Source organism: Pinus tabuliformis, chromosome 7, assembly GCF_031772625.1.
Source record: "Pinus tabuliformis cultivar Carrire ecotype Pingquan chromosome 7, CPIR1, whole genome shotgun sequence".
Taxonomy (NCBI): Eukaryota; Viridiplantae; Streptophyta; class Pinopsida; order Pinales; family Pinaceae; genus Pinus; species Pinus tabuliformis.
Genome location: NC_142293.1, coordinates 971658117 through 971682608, shown reverse-complemented (window position 1 = coordinate 971682608; position 24492 = coordinate 971658117).

Below are 24492 nucleotides of genomic sequence, written 5' to 3'. Positions count from 1 at the left end.
TACTATGCATAGTGACATTTTCTCAAAGATCATTTTGCGCTTCTTTAGGTTTATGACTCAGTTCATATCAGCACCCCAGTCTATTCCTAGTATCACAAGATATGGATTGCTGTCATCAACAATCTCTATCACTTCAAAATCCACCTACGCACTCGCACCTTTAATATCAACTGTCACCCCTTGCAATATTCCCATGGGTAAAATCTTCTATTGGTTCACCATCTGCAACTGAATAGGGGACCATTGCAACACGGGTCTGCCCATGCATTCCCACATTTGATTTGGTAGTACATTCGTTTTCAGACCCAAGTCCAGAATTACCTGATCCATCTCGTACTCACCTATTTTTGCAGTCATCCTTATCTCCCTTCTTATGCGCAATGCATGATTTCTAAGTTTTCAGACCATGTGTGGTTCTCCTAACCCTGTGCACCTAGTGATAAGTTCTTGTAGCCCTTTGACTGCCTTGTTTTTGTGTAGCAGTTTCATGCATGTCTCAAGAAAGGTAGTAAGCATTAAAGGATCCATTCCTAGCCATAGTTGATCCTTACTACCTGATGTGGAGGCTTTCATGGAGCTCTTCTTAGCTTCCATGAATGTCTCCTTTGTGCGTTTTAAATCAAATTTAGGTTCCTTTATAGGAGACTTGCGAACGAATGTGCTTTCTTCTAGCTGCTTCCCTTTATCATCTCTCGTTGTCACACTACTCTTGAGCATCATGTTTACATTTGGGTCTTCTTCGCGTAGTTTAGACCTCATCATTTGTAAATTCTGGGTCAGAGGGGGCTGGATTACCCCATTTTCACGCATCTTCAATATCAGCGAAGGGCAATCTTCCACCTCATGATCAAACTAATTACAGTACCAACATGATATTGTAGTTGGGTTCATACAATCATAGGAATAATATCTTGGCCCTCCGCAATTGTAACAAATTATCTCGCCACGACCCCTTCCTGGTCCCATTCGACTTCAACCCCGACTGCGCCCCTGAAACCCAGCGCGTGCCATTTATGTATTTGGGTCGAGGGCTTGCATTTTGGCCTGCACCCTATAGGCAGGAGTTTGATCCATCATTAGTTCATAGCTTCGGCAGGTGCATTCGTCATGGCCTACTGACCTACAAAGATTACAAAACAACTACTAGGACGCCTGTGTATACTTCTTCAAAGGATGAAAATTATTTGTGGTATGTTTCCCTCCTATCTGGCAGATCACGCACCACAATGCAGATGCCACTCTCGGTCCCCGCCTGTGCCTCCAACCTTAATGGCATTGGCCCTCCTCCTCCCAAGTAGTTCGCGAACACTGGGCAATGATCTTTGTCGTCGCCCTGGCCCTTGCATTTTATGCACCATACTTCCTCACGCACCTCTGGCCGAGGTGCCCTATCTTGTTTCAAACTCTTCATTTACAAACATAGATTTTGTAGCTACGCGTGGATCTATTAGAGTCCCAATCCAGGGTCTTGTATAGGTGTCTCATGCAACCTCATTGCCATCTCCAACGCTTCGGCCTGGGTGGAAAGCTTTTGTTGTGACAGCGCCTTCCTTAACTGTGGTGTAAGTGAGGCCACAAACCATGCGCGATGTTGTGCATCCATTAATTTCATATTGGCTTCACAGATCATACTCTTTAGCCTCTAGTCTAGATCCCAGGGGGTCTCACCCGGGAGCATTGCAATCTCCTTAAACTTGATGATTGATTAGGTCTCTGACTTTGGCCTGCTAAATTCCCTATTCAGTGTGGTCTGGATCTCTGCAATTCCTACATTCGGGTGGTCATTAGAATGCTTGATATACCGCGTTAATGCATGATCCTACAACGGGCTTACCAATGTAGCCTTTTTAATATTATCATCCATGATGCCCTATGCTTTCCATACTGCTCTTACCATGAACTAGAATTAGTCTGGATCTTCATTCCCTACCCCTCTGAATACTGGTAGTTTGATCGCGCTCACCATACTGAATTATGGAGGTGGCGGAGGTGGAGTGGGTGGAGATGGAGGTGATGGGGGCGAAGCAGGTGGCAGTGTGGGTGGAGGTGGTAAACACAGAATTTGATGCCTTATCAAACTCACCGCGCTTCTTGGAGAAACCTTCAGAAGCTCGTCCTCGCTCTCCCACGAGGGTGAAATTAAGGGACTATTTTCTAATTCTTCACTGCTTCCACTTTTGTAGATCTTTCCGCTCTGCATAGTCCCAAACATTAATTTATTTGCATAACTTTCTTCTCACACAATAACATCTTAATCCAAGTGTTCAAATATTTAACGTACTTACCTAGCGGTCCCTTGAGAAAGCGTCACTTTACCTCGCTATAGCTGACAGTCGTGTCTACTGCGAACTCAGTGATAAATCCTCCTATTATTGGGTCGAGCCAATGGTCCACAGCTCGCATTAGCTTCTGTTCCGAGGCTTCTCGTCTGCGCACTAGTTCCGGAGTCCAAACTATTGGCTTATCGAGCCTCACCTTCCCTGGTTGTCTGTTAACTTTGCGATGCACTCATACAGCTCAGATGGGAATGATGCAAATAAAATTTCATGGATTTCAGTGTACAACTAGCGATCCAACCAATATTCCTTAGATACTCACAGATTTCTATTTTCCTATGCCATGAACTTGTAAATCTTCTTGTCCAACCACTCTTCAATTTCTTTCTCTGTAGGGTTCGAGTGGCATGACATCAAACATCCTTTATGCAGATCCTCGTCCTCACAATGGAACCATTTGTTGGCTCAGTGGGGCTAGACCCAAGTTTAGAGGTGATTTAGCCAAGCAAACCCCAGTACCACTAGCCCTTTTGGTAACATTCCGTGGAGTGCGGATTGAGGTCTCACCCGAAGTAGTATGGGGGGGTGCTAGAACTAGATTTCCGCACGCTTAGGATGTCTGATGGGATTTTGGAGGTCCATGGGTTGACCTGCTGCATGCGCACTTGTGATCCCTTTGTGACCCGTAGTGTGGCTATCGTGCAACCCTACTTGGTGTGCGACCTATATAACATCCAAGATCCTCGCTATTTAATCGATTACTTAACTAGTTTGAGTGAGATTTATGGTTCTTATAGAATATTCATCAATTATATCAGAGCACACAATACATAAAAGAAGACAAAGAGAAAGAAGATAATGCACAAAAAATACACCGAAATAGAAATCAACTTCTCTTTTATTAATCTTCAATCTTTCTTACAACCTCGACACTACCCTACACACTCAGCTGCAGGGGTTCGCGCACACAGCTGTGGACTCTACTAGGCCTCTGCGCACTCAGCTATGGAGCCTGTTCTTACTACTACAACCCAAGACACTTAGAACTCTACTCTAAGCTTGAACCATTCCTTCACTATTCATCCATTCATCTCTCTTAGCTATCTTTACAACTTCAAGCCTTGCTCTATTTATACAATCCCTTGGTCCGCGGACCATGGGTAGGCTGACTTTACACTATTTTAAAATACAATTTTTAGGGTAGACAACCCTATGACTCAATTGTCCACTTCACACTCCGCGCCCACAATTCGTGGAGTTTTACAACATCTCTGACCAAAACTTGGGCCTTGAGCCCCAAAAACCTGTTGTGTGGGTATTCCATGCCCAACATGAAGGCAAAGGTGTATAGCAAGAAATCTTTCTTGAAGTTTGGGTTGTAGAGTGTACGAACTTTTGCAATGGCCTACTTGATCCAGGTGAATGCATAGTTTTCCCTCTTGCCACAACTATAGACTGTGTGTTTCTTCATCATGTCCTGCATTGGCTTAACTATCTATGCATAATCTGAGAATAACTTCTGGAGGAAGTTTATCTTTCCCAAGAAGAACTTCATGGCTTTCTTGTTGGGTGGGTGAGGGATCTATGTAGTAGCCTGGACCCAGTCCAAATCCACCTTGATCCCACTTTTGGTGATAATATGGCTGAGAAGGTTCCCCTCAGACACTGCGAATACATTCTATTTTGGATTCAAGGAAATCATGTATCTCCGACATCTCTAAAAATTTTTCTTCAGATGGCATATGTGGTCCTCTCATCTTCTTTAGAACATAGTCACATCATCAAGGTATACCACTACACTCGGTCCGATGAGTCTGTGAAAAGAGATGTCGATGGTGCACTAAAATGTTGTGCCCGCATTTACAAGCCCAAATGGAATTATTCTGTAAGAGAACGTACCCCACTTGGTATAAAAAATAGTTTTAAGTTTGTTAAGTTCTTCTACTAGAACCTGATTGTATGCTGAGAAACCGTCAAGGAGAGAAAACATTTGTTCCCCAGATATTGTTTGCAAAATGTGGTCCATAGATGACACGGGGTAGTTGTCTTTGTCCGAGGAATGGTTTACGTTCCAGAAATCGACACATAAGAGGATCTCCCCTGACTTCTTACATACGGGAACAATATTTGAAACCCATGTGGAATGATGAACTTTGTATATGATCTGTGCATCCAACATCTTTGTAAGTTCTTTCTGTATGAGGGGTTCAAGGGATAGATGTACTTTCCTCAGCTTTTGTCAATATGGCTTGACACCTTATTTGATTAGGATGATGTGTTGGATGATCCACATGTCATAAGTTTTTAGATCATCCAACATCCACATGAACACATCTTTGTACTGTTTGAATAAGAGGACAAAGGCTTGCTGCTCTTGTTGCGTGCAACATGTACCAAGATTGACAAACTTTGGATCTTGTTCAATTCCTGGGTTTATCAGTTAGTGCCTCATGGTGGAACTATGGGTCTTGCTATTCCTCGACCCATGAAAACATTCTTGGAAGTCATAAAGCATTTCAAATGTTTCCCCACGTTTTGTGATAATTGGCCTTTCTTGTCACCAGCTTCTGCTTGTAGAGAGCACTCGTGCTTGTCATCATCTATCGCTGCATCTTTTAAAATGTCAACATTGGCCAGGCAGTATCTGTTGATAAAACTAAACATGTGTAGATTAGTTATGTTATCTGGGAGAGATGGTTTGTACAAAATTTCCATAGGAAATCTATCCCTAATCGATGACATTCTCGAAGCTGAATTTGCCAGAGCATTGGCAGCTGCATTACGCGTACGTGGTACAAAAATGATGTTAAATTCTTGGAAGTTTGAGATTAGTCACCATAGATATTGTTGGTAACTCTTGAGATGCGGTGAAAAACTGTGAATGGTTTTACGTACCTACCTTACCACTATCTCCGAATCACCTACCACTTTGAGCGCAGCCACGTTGACACTGATGGTCTTGTGCAAGCCTAACATGAGTGCTTCATACTCAGCAACATTGTTCATGCACTTGAACTCCAAGCGACCTGAAACTAGATGCTTCCTACTGAAAGGGTCAATAAAGACACATCCAACTCCTGATTCGTCCTATGCCTTTTATCTGTCAAAGTACATGGTCCAAAACTTGTCTGTACACAGACCAATTGATGTGCTAGTACTACTGCTACTATTGTTTCTTCTACTACCGCTACTATTGGTACAATGTATTCTACAAATTTCATTACCATCAATTGGTCAAGGAAGGTGTCCCAACCGCGTGTCTGGTGGGGTTGGAGCTTGCCATGCAGGATAACACCCCAATGCTATTTCAAGGAGGAAGTTGCCAAACAAGAGTTCTGTAAATACCAACGATTTATTCTCTCCATTAAGGGGAGTGACATTATGTTTCATATACCTCTTGGATAACACCTAGATCTGGTTGCATTTTCCCTTGTACGGAAGCCACATGTGAAACCAGTATGTAGCAAAATATCTGTCTAGCTTGTTGGAATAGTCTCTGCTAAGTAGTATACTGTATGATTCTGATATGTCCACAACCACTATGTTGATGTATTGGTGGACTTGACTGTCATGAGAAATTCGTATGATCACATCTCGTAGTTCACCAATGGATGGTACCGATGTTCAATCAATTTGTATGATTCACACGAATGTCTCGCTTTATTGTGCATTGTTCTTTTTCATAATGCAAAGCGGCATGACATTGGTTGCCACACTGGAATCAAACAAGTAGTTGTGAACATTGTAGTTAAATTTTTGGAATGATAGAAAGAATGGAGGGAAACCTTAGTTTGCTTCTTCCATGCAGAGTATGTTGAGCACAGTGGAAAGTGATCCGAGAGCTATGCTTGCTTCCTTGCTGGTAGAGGTTGTTGTACATTACTGTATGTCCCAATGCACACAACAGGTTGTCTCGCTGACACTAGATATTAGCTACCTCGAACAAACTAATTTTTTCTCAAGCCTTCTTCATGTCATCTACAATTTTGTATTCGAGAGGTGGTAGACTTACTGAGGTGTCTAGGGTAGAATGAATGTTTGTGTCATCCGGTGGAGTGTTTTGCAGCTTGTTGCTCATGGATGTACTTTTGTTTGTCATTTTCTTCTTGGACTTCTTTTGTGTTTTCTTCTTTGGGGTGGCTTGTGGTTCAACCTTCCTCAACAACAGTCTCATATTTTCTTGTGCTTCCCCAAGTGTAATGGGAGCCACTTTGGTCCTAAGATTGTATCGATCATTTTTCTTTTGGGTTTGCTTCTTAGTGCTCATCTTCGACCTTGTTTGCAAGCACTGATATGCATTCACCACATTCCCATAACTTGATGGTTCATCAAGTGCAACCTCTTCATCATCATCAGTGTCTTCCGACTACTCCTGCATATTATTTTCTGCATTGAGAGTATGACTGCATATATATTTTGCGACTCTCTTCCAGTCCAAACAAGAGTTCCCGGGTGATGTTCTTCGTGGAATGAATAAAACATAGGATCTAAACATTGTTCAACTTGGAAGATAGAGCTTCACACAATTTTGGAGAAAACTAGCTACTGCTTGTTGAGCTTCATGCTTGCCTATGCCTAGGCATATGGCTGCTTGCAAATATGTCCATTTTCTATTGTTTGAGCTCGAACACTTTTGTAGTCAAGTTCTTGACCAGGCGAGTGAGGGTCTCAATATCAATTTCTTCCTTGTCTCTACCCTTTCTCACCATCACTTGGGACTCCCTGCTCACATCTTTAGAGTCCTTTTCTGATTCGTCATCCTTGATGAATCCAATTGCGCGTAGGTATTTCTCAACACCAATAGGCTCTTCGCAATTTTCTAAGACTGTTGGTTTTGTAGCTTGCTTGATGAACTGCACAATGATAGTAGGCAGCATGGACGCGTAGTAATAAATAGTGATGGAGTCATGAGGTTTAGTGTCCACTGCAAACTTGTTCAATATGTATGTAAACCTCTTATTGAAGTCTTTCACCTTTTCCTTTCCCTCCATCTTCAGGCTTCCCAATTCTTTGAGCAGCATGGTTGGGTGTTATAGACATTTTTGTGCCTCGCAGCATGGAGCATGAAATGTCGATAATTACAGGGATCCTCAGTCCCTAAACATGTTGTTCTTACCCCTAGAAGAACAAGGTCAGCAAACCACAGCACTTCCCATCAGTTCTCCACCTGAAAACACTCAGAAACAGGCTATTTTTGGATCATGTCAGCTGCTCCACTGAGCATCTGCGCTGTATTGCAACTGCTCCTCCTTGTACCTGCGCTGGAAGTCAAATCTAATGAAGGCTACCTGCGCTGGGCGAGATTGGCCAAGTGGCACAGTCATTCTGCAAGGTGTCAATTGCCCAGGAAGCTTCCAAACTGACACTTGGTTCATGGGATTCGCCCTGTGATGAGTAAGAGGTACTTGATCTCCATGTGTAAGCAAGGATCTCCAAGTGGACTCAAGAACTGAAGTTTAACTGAAGAAGGAGAGGACACTAGTCAGCTTCATGCCAGCCTCAAGCTGACTCATCCTCTCTTCTTCTCTCCTATATATAGAGCTCTTCTATGAGGTCTAGGGAGGCTGGAATTTTGTGCAAAGCAAGGAAGTGCTGTTGGTTTACAGTTAGAGCTATTGGGTGATTGCTTTTATAGAGGTGAAGAGGAGATTTCTTGCTGCTGGGGAGGTGCTGCTGGATTGGAGCCATTGATGGTTGTAACCTTCTCAGAACCCTTTTACTTCTATCAATAAAGCTTTGAATGTTCTCCTATATACTTGTATTGCATTGATGTATTGTATTTACTTGTATATCTGATTCACTCTAATCCATGCATCAGTTATGAGTACATGTTTCTTGTAGTTTCTCTCTTGTGTTTGTGCAGGATCTGTGTGTAGCTGGACCGGAAAAGAAAGCAGGGAGCTGGGAACAAGAGACAAAGAGAAAGGATAGGATCGACAAAAGCGAAAGACAACGGTTGGTCAATCTTTTCTTCCTTCTCTGTACTTTCATAAAGGAAAATAATCAAAGCTTTACTTTCAGTTGTTGCTAAGGACTGTCACCCTTAGAATAGGGATAGGGTCATCCGAGTCAGATACTTTTCCCCACAACAAACTGGCGACTCCGCTGGGGAGCCTAGTATCTTGTTGGTGTTTGTAGTATCTTTGCTATTCATTTCCTGAATCAAAGAGTACCAAATCGAAAAGCTTTTGACTATATCAAAAGCGAAGTAGAGGGGCTGCTACTCTTGCTCATTTTTGAGCATATTAATGATTTGAAGAGCTGATCTACAAAAGACTCTTGTACTCTTTGTGATAGCTTTTCATCCTCTTGATCATCCCTTAGCGTGTACTTGACCTATAGCTTTTTATTTCAGCAAAAACAGTGCATTTTTGAGCTTTTTATGACCCGGAAATCCTTGTAAACGCAACTCTCGTGTCCCAGAGCAGGCTGTCCACAGGCAGTCTGCATTACAGCGCAGGTACTCCCTTCGGGAACTGCGCTGGAAGTCAATTTGACAGACCAGAGCCTGCGCTGATCCAGTTAGGCTATGTCTTCCTGAGGTTTCCCGCTGTGTCTTAGCCCTGTTTTCACTGTTATTTTGTTGCTGATTGCTTGTCATTGTACTTGCTGTAAACCAACTTTCCTTGACATTATTCCGCCTCAGTTGTGTGATGAAACTGTGATTGTTCTTTCAGTATTTCTTACTTCAGTTACAGTTTCCCATTGTGAAAAGAAAACCAGTATAGCTGTGGCCTCTTAGATCCTGAACTATATAAGTGTCGTTGTGATCTTAAGAGCTAGTTTTATTACTGTTCATGGCTGTTTGAGTTTGTTTGTTTTTCATCTTATGGTTTGAATTCATATATTTTTAGTGTCGAAACAAGTGCTTGTAAGGCGTCTTTTCATTTTAGACAAAACTTGTTTGTTTACGCTTCAAATTGAATTCAAAGAATTATACGACAGTTTCCTTTTTGTCTACATCAACATTAAAGGAAAAGAAAAGAAATACATGCATCTTGCATTTGCATTTGTTGATAAGTTTGCGTGATTGATCTAGGAGAAAGTGCATTAGTTTGTGCTTTGTGCTCTGTGTGGAAAGATGATGTTTTTCTCTCCCCTCAGTAGTTAGGATTTTCAAGGCTAAAAAGATTGTAAAGCTTGCTTATCATTTTAGCTGCATTTAGGAATTTGTACCAATACATCTCGTGGTGATCCTGAAAGACAAACTGCTAAACAAGATCAACTTAAAATATATTGAATGAATCTAAAAACGCATTGTAACATAACGCTCACAATAGAGGTCTAGGTAGAGACGTGTTCCGGCGTCGTTAAACGTAGTGACTGTCGATCTCTACGAAGGTGGGTGATTCCTCCTGAGAGACGATAGCACTAATACGGACTTGTGCTCCCGCGTACCGTCGCGTATATTGGGAGACCCCTATAGGCATTTATCCTTTATCCTTAGGAAGCCGTGTCGGCCGCCCTACTAATCGCGATGCAGTGAACACAGCATTCACGAAGATCGACCACCCGTACCGTAAAACGTATTCTGTGGTTTCGCGAAAGGTTTGGCACACCCTCTGCCTAGATCTCCAGAGCAGTTTCTTTTGGCCTTTTTCAAACTCTATAACTGAAAAAGTCCAACCGAGCATTTGTCACTTCGGGCTCGTTAATACATCGAAGGCGACTAGAGTCATCTTTAGCTTTTTCTCGACTCTTAAAACATGAAAAAGCAAGTTGTGTCTAAAAGCGTCTAATAAAATTCATTCAATACGGAAACCTAATTCCCCTTTTTGTATTTTAGTTGATCGAGTAATCCGCAACCGTGGAGGAAAGTCAATTAGAACTCCGTCATTCGAGGAGACTCGCGAGTCAACCGTCTTTGTCTCCGGAATCGAGAGTAGTACGGACGAAGCAAACTCGCTTGACCGGGTCAAAATCTCCCATTAAAGTTAGAACAACAGTTCCAACTACATCTGAGATTCTGGTCACTCTTAATATTTCTGGAATCCCTGCCTCTATTGAAGAAGTTCAACAGCGACAGAGGGACAGTTGTACTGATCCTAGTCTGAGAACAAGTACTTGCATAACTGAACCAGTTCCATCTGAAACCGATCCACAGAGTCTTGTTGCTCAAACAACTGTCGCTGTCGAAGCAACCCCTTCTTCGGCACCAGAAATCTTTTACGGACCTGACGGTCTTCCTCTTCCTCCTGGTCTGATTGCAATAGAGGAAATCGTAGAGGACCAGCAAGCAAATACTCCAACTCATTTTGGAGTAGGCATCACTCTTTTTCCTTCTGCATCAGAAGTTTGTCCATCGCCAGTGGAAGTTCCTGTAGAATCGTTAGGCAGTTTATTGGATAGACTTAAAATGTCTGAGCAACCGTCGACATCTAGGACTGTGCCAAATGACACAGCGACAGCAGAAGCTCCTGCTGTCACTCCGACGATGTTTGCCGGCATACCAGCTGTCCCGACTAGCTCTCAACAGCTAGAAGGAGTCCACCCAGAGACTATTAGGACAACTTGGTCTGTTCCAATTTGTTCTTCCGGTATAATACCCGGTAATTCTTATGTTGAAACTAGACAAATTGATCCCTTTGGAAATCAGTTTGGACCATCCAGTCCTCAAAGGCAATGTATACCCTTAAGCTCCGGATTGTTACCGTATGGGGGGCAATATGCCCTTTCACTTCCCCCTCCGGGAGGATACCCATACGGCAGTTTTCAACCGCATTCAGGTTTGACTGAAGTTACAACGAGTGGTTGGGTGCCTATGTTGCCCCAACAACCGAGAGTTGTATATTCCATGCAACAATGTGTACCTATGTCAAGCATCCCGACGACGCCAGCAATTGTAACCGTGTCGCAAGTTCAATCGATGCCTGTTGTATGTCAACCCCAAGTTGTAATGCAACAGCCCCTTGACCCTGCAACACAACAACAATCGCCAACTGCCGGGACGACACAGATACAAACGGGAACCATAACCCCGCATCTTGGTCCGTCGGTTAGTATCACACAGCAAAACATGGCTTCGCAGCCATGGATGGTGCAATACCAACAACCTCAGTTTCAACAGGTGTACCAGGGATCTGAGCAACAGATCTTTGCAAATAGTGGGCAACCCTATATTCAGAACGGGTTAAATCAACCACTTTACAGTGGCCAAGCCCACCAGCCATATCAGTCCTACCAACATCAGTTGCATTATGCTGGTATGCAAAGGCCTACTGCTCAGGCGATTCCATCGTATCCTGGGTACGCCTCGCCAAACCTGAATCAGCAGTTGCCATTCGTGGCGACTCTAGAATTACCAGATTTACATCGATTGACGAATGATCCAATCGCCTATGCCCATTGGTGGCCAGCGATTCCTCACAAACTTCCTTCGGACATTCCTAAATTCAATGGAAATCCTGGCGAAGACCCGTCGAATCATGTGATGACTTTCCATCTGTGGTGTTCGTCGAATACCTTGAATGATGATTCGATAAGGCTTCGCCTTTTCCAGAGGACATTCACTGGTCTGGCGGCTAAATGGTATATTGAATTACCTAGAGCCTCTTTCGACAATTTTAGTTCCCTAGCCACGACTTTCTTAACACACTTTCAGTTACCTATAAGGTACGAAACTGGAACCGAGATCTTAACCAATTTCAAGCAGACAACGGCCACACATATATCAGATCATATACATGAGTGGCGTCGTCGTCGCAGAATGGTAAAGACTTATGTTCCAGATCAGCTTTTAGCTGAGTGGTTTATAAAGTCGCTTCTTCCTGCTATAACAGAAGATGTGCCCAAGGGAGGCGTCGTAACAGAGGAGCAAGTTATTGCTCGTGCCCAGTATTTAGACTTAGTATATACTCAGTCTGGCACGCTCTATGACAAGATGCCTGACGCCCCTAGACCGGAATTTTCAATTCCTCCCCCTCCTGGATCAAATAGTGACTCGCATGCCGGCAATGGTGTGATTGGCACTGCAAATGCAAAGTCAACACGGGATTCGTCTAAGAAAGCCCGTAAGACTTCGAATCAAAATGAAAATGAAGAACTTCTTGCCTCGGAAGTAAGTGCCATGTCGGACGACAAGGGCAAACAACTGAAGCAACCAGGAGACAAGAAGAAAAAGAAAGGGAGAAAAGGGAAACCCCCTTCGGGGTGTCATATATGCGATGAGGATCACTGGACAGCAGATTGTCCATACAATGCTGAGCTTAAAAGATTCTTTAAGAGTTCGAAACCTTAGCTGTGTTGACTGATCTGTTTCCTAATCCAGGTCAAAATCTGGTTGCTAATCAAAATGCTTCCCGATCCCAAGTGCTTATGTTGTCTACCTCAAAGCAGCAGAATAATGCTTTGACAAGGAATAAAGATTACAGGAATCCATGGTTGTCAAATAACAAGGCTAATGAACAACCTAGTACTTCGACGACAGTTTTGACCAAAGTTGTGCCACCCATCATTCCTGAACCAATGATAAAGTTGCCAAAGGGAGTAGTACACAAATCGACATTTAATCCTCGTGCCAAAATAGCACAGAATTATAATATAATAGAGGACCTGGCCCAATCGCCGTCCGCTACGTCGACACTTGAGGTACCGCAAAATTGCCCCTCCCAAGAGCAAACTTTATTATCAGCAATAGGTGGGATTGGCCCAATGGATTCCAATCTTGTGGCCTTTGATCATAAAGGATATGACCCTAAGTTACCAGCTCAACTAGCTTTCCTTATTCAAGTGAAAGCCCTCAACAAAACTGTTCATCGAACAATTATTGATGAGGGGGCATCTACATGTCTTATGTCGATGAGTTGCTGGAAAAATTTAGGCTCACCACCCTTGTCGAAATCGTCAACGACCTTAAAATCATTTGATGGACGATCATACACTCCATACGGGATTTTAAGTAACTTGCAAGTTGAACTAGGGGGCAAAACAGTAGAAGTCGATGTTGAAGTAATCAATGGAAACCTCGATTACAACATCCTACTAGGAAGGCCCTGGATATATGCCATGGCCGCAGTTGTGTCAACCTACTTCAGGAAGATTGCATTTCCCTTTCAAGGAGGGATTACAGTCGTCGACCAACAAACTTTCCTCCCCGACAGTTCACAAGTTACGGGAAGCATTCCAAAGATCCATGGAAGCGATCATTCGCTTCAAAATATTGGAGTAGGTCTCTTGAAAGACCCTGCCTTAATGGGTACTTTTGCCCTACCGCCTGCAAGTAATCTGGCGGAAGTGGCCACAGTGGAAACCTACAATATGAGATCTTCTATGTCTAATGGATTTGGAAGATTCCTAAACATTTTGTCAGCATGGATCATCGCCCTAATGGAAATACTGTAAATACAGTGGGCTCCGAGGACGGTTCTAATCTCGTGTCAACCTCGTTAAAAAATGAAACAAGGAGTCATGAGGATAGTTCTTTTACTATGTCAACCTCATTAAAAAATGAAACAAATCCCCTTTCTCAAAGGTAAACCTTCATTCCAACCACCGAGTTGAATGCAATGAAGCTCGGGGGGCATGCACCTCGATTTGCATTATTATGCTGGGGGCATGCAAACAACCGAGCAGTTTTAGCACATAGTTCATGCTCGTTAAAAAATAAACATGAGTTATGAGCAGGCTTTCTTTTAGAGTTCAAGCTCATTCAGAAAAAATGAACCGGTAAATAACCTTTTGAGATCGTAAATTCATCAGCCATAAAAGCCTTGGTCGTGTTGTGTTGTCACCTCCACTATTCATTTGGCCGATCATTCACCTCCATTTGTGTGTTTACCTCTTTTGAGAAACAGCTGCGAAGAGTGATTTCACCTAGCCATCCTTGTGACACTGTCGTGATTGGAAAATTCCAACCTGTACCTGGAATCTGCTGCTATCCCTGTTTATCACTCGTTCCTCAAAAGACGAGTCTTCTTTGAGCTCTTTTCACTGACTCGTAAAATATGAAAAGTTTGCCGAGTTTTGGCCTTCCAGCTCGTTAAACGACCGGAACGCTATCCCTCCTCTAGATTTTAATCTTTTTGGACCTGAGGGATGATTGCACAAAAAGATCGAGCGCTTGTCTTGTTCGGCTCGCTAAAAGTACCGAACACCCATCCCTTCTGTATTGTTTTATACTTTTTCGGACTTAAGGGATTAGCTAACGAAAAAGGAATTATGGAGTTAACTTTCTGTACCTTTTCAGACTCTCTAAAAATGAAAAGGACCGAGTTTTCCTTGTCGTTAGACTCGTTAAAATGATTAAATAGCGACAAACTTGTCTTTAGACGAGAACGAGTTTCCCTATCGCTAGGCTCGTTAAAACATAGCGATGGGCTTGCCCGAAGGGCAGGTTATAGAACAAGCATATGTTATCCTCCTCAAGCTTGACAAAAATAAAGAGGTACTGGTCAGAAATGACTGGGGAAAAATTGGGAGAACATCAAAGCTTAATGGTAGCAAGTCGCTCTTGAACATGACACTTTTCCTCCGTACCACATCGGGTTGGGTTGTTTCATTCACCGGTCTCATCGCCATGGTCTTCGCCAAACCATCCACATTTTGGGGTAATGCTACCGATCCATCGCATCAGTGTCGTTATATGTTCAAGAGAGGTCATTCTGAAAGTGTCAACCGTGTCCCATCCACTGCCATACATTATCCTTCATCCATTCATGATCGCCACCCTGAATCATATGTCACAGTTTGTTTTCACCTCCACTAAAATCATTAGCTCCGTTCCGTGTCATTGATGTGGGATTCATTAAGGCCCTCCTTTGACGGATCGCTTCTTGTCGACTTCAGCTCATTATCCAAGAAGTTGATCTAGGAACACCCCCATCAGTACTTTGGAGCTTGCATGCCTCAATGGCAAGTTTCTCACTTCCGGCGACAGGTATACATCAATGACCTTCGACCAGAAGATTTTGCGTGGCGTTCGACGCCAAGTCCTTTATTCACGCCACGTGAATTGTACTGCAGTACCTTGAGGGTCATTATCATTATCGGTGATTCCTCTCGCGCTTGTTAACGGTTTTCATTATTGGCCGGTAATCAAGCGATGTCTTTCCATGTTCGACTTCAGCGCAATTCTCACATGGATCGACTTGTACTTAGAGTGAAGATCGAACGAGTTTGAAGACCCCGGATCTAGTTTCATCCATCCGGGCTGCGATATATATTCAGGAAATATAAAAGCATTTGTCATGTACATCATTGCAGCAGATGATCATCCTATTCAAAGGATGATAATTTCAGCAGAAAATTGTCAGTCTACTATCAGACGATCGTCTGTTCTATGTACCAGAATGTATTTATAAAGCTGAGCATGGGAATGCCCGCCTCAGCTAGATCATGAAAACAAAATGAAAAATAATGTATTGTATTGTATTGTATTACAGGGCGCCTCCTCAGCACTGGAATGAACTTCGGACCCTCTAGATAAAGCATTTCACCCGATAAACGGCCTCATACTTTAGGGGGCAACTGTTATAGACATTTTTGTGCCTCGCAGCATGGAGCATGAAATGTCGATAATTACAGGGATCCTCAGTCCCTAAACATGTTGTTCTTACCCCTAGAAGAACAAGGTCAGCAAACCACAACACTTCCCATCAGTTCTCCACCTGAAAACACTCAGAAACAGGCTATTTTTGGATCATGTCAGCTGCTCCACTGAGCATCTGCGCTTTATTACAACTGCTCCTCCTTGTACCTGCGCTGGAAGTCAAATCTAATGAAGGCTACCTACGCTGGGCGAGATTGGCCAAGTGGCACAGTCATTCTGCAAGGTGTCAATTGCCCAGGAAGCTTCCAAACTGACACTTGGTTCATGGGATTCGCCCTGCGATGAGTAAGAGGTACTTGATCTCCATGTGTAAGCAAGGATCTCCAAGTGGACTCAAGAACTGAAGTTTAACTGAAGAAGGAGAGGACACTAGTCAGCTTCATGCCAGCCTCAAGCTGACTCATCCTCTCTTCTTCTCTCCTATATATAGAGCTCTTCTATGAGGTCTAGGGAGGCTGGAATTTTGTGCAAAGCAAGGAAGTGCTGTTGGTTTACAGTTAGAGCTATTGGGTGATTGCTTTTATAGAGGTGAAGAGGAGATTTCTTGCTGCTGGGGAGGTGCTGCTGATTGGAGCCATTGATGGTTGTAACCTTCTCAGAACCCTTTTACTTCTATCAATAAAGCTTTGAATGTTCTCCTATATACTTGTATTGCATTGATGTATTGTATTTACTTGTATATCTGATTCACTCTAATCCATGCATCAGTTATGAGTACATGTTTCTTGTAGTTTCTCTCTTGTGTTTGTGCAGGATCTGTGTGTAGCTGGACCGGCAAAGAAAGCAGGGAGCTGGGAACAAGAGACAAAGAGAAAGGATAGGATCGACAAAAGCGAAATACAATGGTTGGTCAATCTTTTCTTCCTTCTCTGTACTTTCATAAAGGAAAATAATCAAAGCTTTACTTTCAGTTGTTGCTAAGGACTGTCACCCTTAGAGTAGGGATAGGGTCATCCGAGTCGGATACTTTTCCCCACAACATTGGGGTCTTGTCATCAGCGAATTTTTCAAGGAACATGCTTTTGAATGGACCCCAGTTCTATATAGATTTCAGTGGAAGGCTGTGACACCATGCGGTTGCGCAACTATCCAAGGTACATGGAAACAATCTATAAGCTACGATGTATCGTACCTCAAGGGTTTCCAACTATAGGTAGAATTTGTCAAAGTGATCTTCTACCTTCACCGTGTTTAAAATTGATGTTCATTCTCTCTCCTCACTTCGACATCTTGTACAGAATAGAAAAGAGAGCCAATGGTCCCTGAGTCATCCAATCCATATTTTGGTCAACCATCTCTTCTTATTCTTGATCTTGTTCCTCTCTTTCAAAATCTGATAGTTCTGACTCTGAGTCCGTTGGTTCGTCTCCACCTTCGCCTCATGTACTAGAGTCAGATCCCAAGATCACAATAGTTTCATGTTTTCCTTGCCGAAAGACTAGAGGTTCCTCTTCATACTCAATAGCTTCTGCTAGAGCTTCATGTGTGGCAAGGACTGCTTCTTCCACAGATGATACAACAACTCTGTTGGGTTGTGTTATATTCTTTCCACGACTAACCTCCGTAGTTAAATGGGGGGTTAGAGGGGGGCGGAAGCCCCCCTTCGTTGCGCCAATTGCGCAGCGGGGGGTGGGTAGCCCCCCTCTACGGGGTCCGGGGAAGCGCCCCGGGAAAATTTTTTTTTGGACCCTAGATTAGGTTGGGCGAACCTACCTATGGTTTTGTGCATGATTTTCGCACATGGTATTGGACGCGATGGTTTTTCGGTCCATGGTATTGGATGCTTCGGCATGTATAAATATGTATTGTAACATTGAAAGGAACATAATGAAAAATCAGGCTGGTAGTCCCGGTTTTGGGATCCAGGGAAAAATCTTTGTGCATATGTGTTTTATGGGTTATGCTCTCGCATTGTTTATTTTCTTTGTTTAAGAATTCGTATGCAGGTAATTTCTGTACAGGGTTAAAACCTACAAACTCCTGTAGGAGTGGATTTTGGCTTCCTTGATGCGTATGGAAGATGTTGTATGCCTTGGATCAGTCTAACTACTTTCATGAATTGGCGAGTGATGGGACAGACAGAGAAAAGGTGATGATACAGAATCTCGTGTTCAGTTTTGGGAGGTGAGGAGTAACCAACTGCAGAGTTGCGCGTAGGTGAGAGGGAGTGTGAGCTACTGCCTTGACCAACTAGTTGATAAATGACTGTGAGAGGATGTTCAACCATATACAATTGGTTGCCCTCCTTCTAGCACCAGAAATGTTGATGATACTAGACCCACCAACATTCAATGGATCACCTCGGTATGAAGTCAAAACTAGACCTGACACCGTTTGGTGTGGGAGTCCCATCCGGTATGATGGATTAGTTTCCATTATCTTAAAGATTTTCCTTAACTATTGCTTGTCAGCATAGGAGAGTGTTTTGTTTTCCCTTCGAGAAGTGAGGCTCGCATGCCTAGTGATCGTAAGTGTTATTTGTGTCAATGGTTCTTTCACTTTAGAGGGAGAGGGCGAGAGTGAGTCCCAAGTTGGTTTGGAGTAAGTCCAAAATCTTCTCGGAACACACAACACAACATGAAGTGCACAGATTCCAGAGGACTAGTCCACACAAATGCGGTGGTCACAACACACAAGGGAAGATAACATGTACAACACTTAGTGGATGAGTCCACACAAGTGCAACAGTCGTTGGAAAAAGTTTTATGTCAAAGGTTTGTCTGATGTTAGGGAAGGTAGCAACCATGTGTGAGACAATGTTAACAACATATAAAACACATTTTCATTAATATCTTATGTATTAAAACAAGCAAAATAGTTCAAGTGTGAAAAACAAGTTAAAGAAACATGCATCACAATTTTTTAAGGTTAGTATTACAACAATTACAATACATGTGTGAAAATGTGTTAGCCTATTAGCAGGCTTTTGAATTAAGCAAAAGTTCCAAGACACATCGTTACACCATATTTCACTAACCCCATGAGCAAGGCATAGGAGCGACTACTTACTCCTTAAAGAAAATATTACAGACTCTCTTGGCTATGTGGGGCGAGTGGAGGTGAAAAAAAGTCCTTTGCATGTACAAATGAGGGGGTATTTATAGCCAAGGGTGAAACTGACCCTTGTGTTTGTTCGACTACCCTCACAATTGTTTGACTCCCAAGAATCTTCGACTTTACATGACTCTTTGTACAACAAGTGGGTCTCTTGGACTTCGATGTTAAATTACATTAATAGGCAGTATGTCCCACAGTAGAGATGTGGACGACATGACTCAACATGGCAGTGATGGTACATTCATGCTACTGTGGGTGTGCATGTCGAGGTGTGGTGGTGCTGGGTGATGGATGTCCTCATGGTGTGTCACAGCTTCACCTCCACATGGAAAATTACAGAAAGTCTTCAATGGTCGCTGGTTCACTTGATGTTGCTTTTGGACATTGCTCCTTGCTTGTATGTTGTAATGCTTGACAGGTTCATCTCTTGGCGAAAGGTACATGTTCATTTGCTCGTCCATTCATGAGCACATCTTGCACATTTTCTCATTCATCCCTCCATGAACACATCTTTTCGTGATGATTTGTTTCCGAGCACATCCCTTTACATGCATCATTTGTTCATTCGTTGGTGAACCTATCCTTCCACATGTGCTCCCTTCATTCATCCCATTCATCACCGCACCATGTTTGTTTGTGTACTTGTTCCTGCAATCACTCATGATGAGGTGACATCAAATCCAAAAGCATCCTATTCTACCATGATACATGATGATTTCGGATGCAGATGACCAAGAGAGGTAACGAGGTTGTGAGGTAGGATGGAGGCTCTAGGCACTGCTGATTAAAATTTCACAAGAGTCATTGGGTAATGAATATGGAAAATCTGGATCGACAGCGAGTGTTTGTGAGGTCTCGCTGAGCTGTAGGAAAACACTGTGCAGATTTTTAGGGGAATAGTCTGGGTTGTACGAAGGTTGGGCAAGAAAAATCTGTGCAGTTTGTAGAATGAGGGGGAAGTGGGTGCTTGGCAGCAAAAACTACACAATGTTTTGGAGGAATGGGCTAAGAGCATGGAAACCAAAACTACACAATTCCTAGAGGGAACTGTGTTGTAGGGAAAAGTATCTTCTCTTTGTTGCTTGCTCCCAGCTCCTTGCTCTTTTGCTGGCCCAGCTACAATGAGATCCTGCAAAATAACAAAGAAGGAAAATACAAGAAGCATGCAATCATAACTGATTCAAGGATTAGCATAAATTAAATATACAATTATCACAACACATCATTGAAACAAGTGCATATAGAAGAACCTCAATAGCTTTTATTAATAGAAGAAGTAAAGTTCTGAGAAGGTTACAACCATTGAAGGCCCCAATCCAGAAACACCTCCCAACAGAAAGAATTTCTCCTCTTCACCTCCTTCAAGCAATCACCCAATAGTTCTATAGTGAAACCAACAGCATATCATTACTTTGCACAAAATTCCAGCCTCCTGAGCTCATAGGAGAGAACTCAATATATAGATGAATTGAGAAAGGATGAGTCAGCTTGCAACTGATGTGTAGCTGCCTTGTGTCCTCTCTCTCTTCAGTTGATCTTCAGTTCTTGAGTCCACTTGGAGAACCTTGCTTCCACTTGGAGAAACAGAGCCTCTGACTCATCACAAGGCGAAATCCCTGATCCAAGTGTCATTTTTGGAAGATTCGAGAGGAATGACTCAGTGTGCCACTTGTCCCATCTCGCTCAGCGCAGGTGGCCTTTGTTCTACCTGCTTTGCAACGCAGGTACACCATGGAGGAGTTGAGTTTCAGCGCAGAAGCCTAGTGGAGCACCTGCTTTGATTTCAGGATTACTTGTTTTTGAGTGTTTTCAGGTGGAGAACTGATCTGAGAGCTGTTGGTTTGCTGACCTTGTTCCTCTAGGGGTAGGAACATCATGTTTAGGGACTTTGGATCCCTTGGATTATTGACAATTCATGCCCGATGCTGCCAGGCACAAAATTGTCTATAACAGATGCCCCCTAAAGTATGAGGTTGTTTATCGGGTGAAATGCTTTATTAGGAGGATCCGAAGTTCATTCAATCTTCTGAGAAGTGTCCTGTAATAAGATACAATACAATACATTATTTTTCATTCTTTTTCATGATCTAGCTGAGGCGGGCATTCCCATGCTCAGCTTTATAAATTCATTTTGGTACATAGCACAGACGATCGTCTGATGATAGACTGATAATTCTCTGCTGAAATTATCATCCTTTGAGAAGGATGATCATCTGCTGCAATGATGTACATATCAAATGTCTTTATATCCTGAATATATATCGCAGCCCGGATGGATGAAACTAGATCCGGGGTCTTCAATCTCTTCCGATCTTCACTCGATGCACAAGTCGATCCATGTGAGAATTTCTTGAAGTCGAACATGGAAAGACATCGATTGATTACCGGTCAATGATGTAAACCGTTAACAAGCGCGAGAGGAATCACCGATAAGGATGATGACCCTCAAGGTACGGTAGTACAATTCACATGGTGGGAATAAAGGACTTGGCGTCGACCACCATGCAAAATCTTCTGGTCGAAGGTCATTGATGTATACCTGTCGCCGGAAGTGAGAAACTTGCCATTGAGGCATGCAAGCTTCAAAGTACTGAAGGTGTTGTTCCTAGATCAACTCCTTGGATAATGAGCTGATGTCGACAAGGAGCGATCCGTCAAAGGAGGGCCTTAATGAATCCCACATCAGTGACACGGAACGGAGCTACTGATTGTGATGAGGTGAAAACAAACTGTGATGTATGATTCAAGGTGGCGGTCATGAAATGGATGAAGGACAATGTATGGCAGTGGATGGGACACGGTTGACTCTTTGCAGAAAAACATCTCTTGAACATATAATGACACTGAAGTGATGGATTGGTAGCATTACCCCAAATATGGATGGTGTGGCGAGGACCATGGTGATGAGACCGGTGAATGAAACAACCCAACCCGATGTGATACGGAGGACAAAGTGTCATGTTCAAGAGCGACTTGCTACCATTAAAGCTGTGAGGTTCTCCCAATTTTTCCCCAGTCATTGCTGACCAATACCTCTTTATTTTTATCAAGCTTGAGGAGGATAACATATGCTTGTTCTATAACCTGCCCTTCGGGCAAGCCCATCACTATGTTTTAACGAGCCTAGCGATAGGGAAACTCGTTCTCGTCTAAAGACAAGTTTGTCGCTATTTAATGAATTTAACGAGTCTAACGACAAGGATAACTCGGTCCTTTTCATTTTTAGAGAGTCTGAAAAGGTACATAAAGTCAACTCCAGAATTCCTTTTTCGTCATCTAATCCCTTAAGTCCGAAAAAGTATAAAACAATACAGAAGGGATGAATTTTCGATTGCTTTAACGAGCCGAACAAAACAAGCGCTCGATCTTTTTGTGCAATAATCCCTCAGGTCCAAAAAGATTAAAATCTAGAGGAGGGATAGCTCTTCCGGTCGTTTAACGAGCTGGAAGGCCAAAACTCGGCAAACTTTTCATATTTTACTAGTCAGGAGAAAAGAGCTCAAAGAAGACTCGTCTTTTGAGGAACGAGTGATAAACAGGGATAGCAGCAGATTCCAGGTACAGGTTGGAATTTTCCAATCACGGCAGTGTCACAAGGATGGCTAAGTGAAATCACTCTTCGCAGCTGTTCCTCAAAATGGGTAAACAAACATATGGAGATGAACGATTGGCCAAATGAACGGATGGAGGTGAGACTGCAAGAACATGACCAAGGGTTTTAATATGGCTATCAAAGGTTACATTTACCAAGGTTATTTACCGGTTCATTTTTTCTGGGTGAGCTTGAACTCTAGGGGAAGATTTCTCACAACTTATGTTTATTTTTTAACGAGCATGAACTATGTGCTAAAACTGCTCGGATCTTGCGTTTATTTTTTAACGAACATGAACATTGCTAAAACTGCTCGATGATGGATGCCCCTAGCATAATAATGCAGATGAGGCATATGCCCCCTAAACCTTAAGGGGCAGTTCATTTTTTAACGAGCTTGAATGCGACCAAACCTTGCTCAATTATATGGTTTACTTTTGATTTTTTACCATAACTAGCTTCTCTTTTTCACTGATAGCACTGCATTTTCAAATTGCTGCAACAAACTAGTTAGAAATGAGTAATATTTACTTGAAAATGAGATTAACACATTAATATTTACCTTGAATTACGTAAGAAAGGAAATAAAAAGGGTTTTTACCTCTCATTTTACCATTTCATTTGCATTTTGCTTTTTGGTGCTTTGGAGGAGCCTCTTTCCCCTTGATTTTCATCAGCTGATTCCGGGAGATTTTGCGGACGATTTTCGGCGCCGTTTGGACCAGGTAGGAGCTAAACCTTAGCTCTTCATTTTCATGGTTTCATTTTCCTGTTTTATGCCTGTTTTGCTGTTCTATTGAGCCTCTGGGGTTTTGCCAGGGCGCCCTCTGATCAACGCAGGTTCCCCATTCGAAAACTGCGTTGGGATTCAAGCTGTTTGAAGGCAGCTTGTCCCCCAATGCAGGTAGCACACTGGGCACTTGCGTTGGGGCATAAAAACAACAATTTTTTACAGATTTTGATGAAATTTTCGCCAGTTTTTCATCAATTTCAGGAGCTGACTCATTCTCTTGTTTGTTTTGCAGGGATTCTTGATCAAGATGGCCCTAACATGGCGAGAACGAGAACATGAAGAAGATGATATGATTGCCCTTCATGATCCTGTTACGGTGGGCGCATTACGAGACTGTGGTTTGCTAAAGTTTTTCCGTATCTCTAGCATGAGAGCACAGATTTCTCTACTGCAGTATATGCTTGATGCTTGGGATCCTGTTAACCAAGTATTCCAGATCAGGAACAAACCCATTCCATTGACCGTGACAGATATTTATTTCTTGACTGGCTTGTCAAGGCGGGGTGCCCCCATTTCTTTATCAGGTACAGTTCGGGGGAATGATTCCGTGAGAGATTATGTCCGCCAATATTGCAAGGAGGGGTCCCAGCCGAGCAGAGACGGCAAGGTAGTCATCCGTGATGTTACTAGCAGGCCTCTCAGGTCTATTCTGTATACTCTTGGTAGGATGGCCGACAGCGCATCTTTACATGTTGCCAACAGGTCTCATATGCAGCATGCCTTGGAGTGTCTCCAACCGAAGATCTTCAACTGGAGTGATGCAGTGCTTACTCAAATGAAAAGTCAACTAAACAAGGTGAAGGACGGGAAGCTAAAGAACTTTGGTTTTGGTTCGATTCTGACTGCCTTCGCCTTGGAGAAGATCCCTCTGATGCAACCTCAGTACATTGATCTCGGAGTGCCTTCTCCTACCGAGCCACATATGCAGCGATGGGTTGATCACATGTCCAGACATGCAGGTCAATCCCAGATTTCTTTCAATGCCACTTTCTTCAGGTGGTTCGATCGCCAGGAGATGGCTTTTTCCGAGTACTCATATGTTGGTATGGATTTCCGGGGTGATCCGGATATGGTACTGCCAGACGGTGCTCAGTGGGATGCTACTGGTAAGAACTTCAACCATATTACTGTTCATTGTTTTCATTCATAATGTTCTTGTGCTTTATTCTATCAAGACTTTAATTGAACTCATGTGTGCTTGCGGATGTCGGTCCTGTTCGTCCGGCAG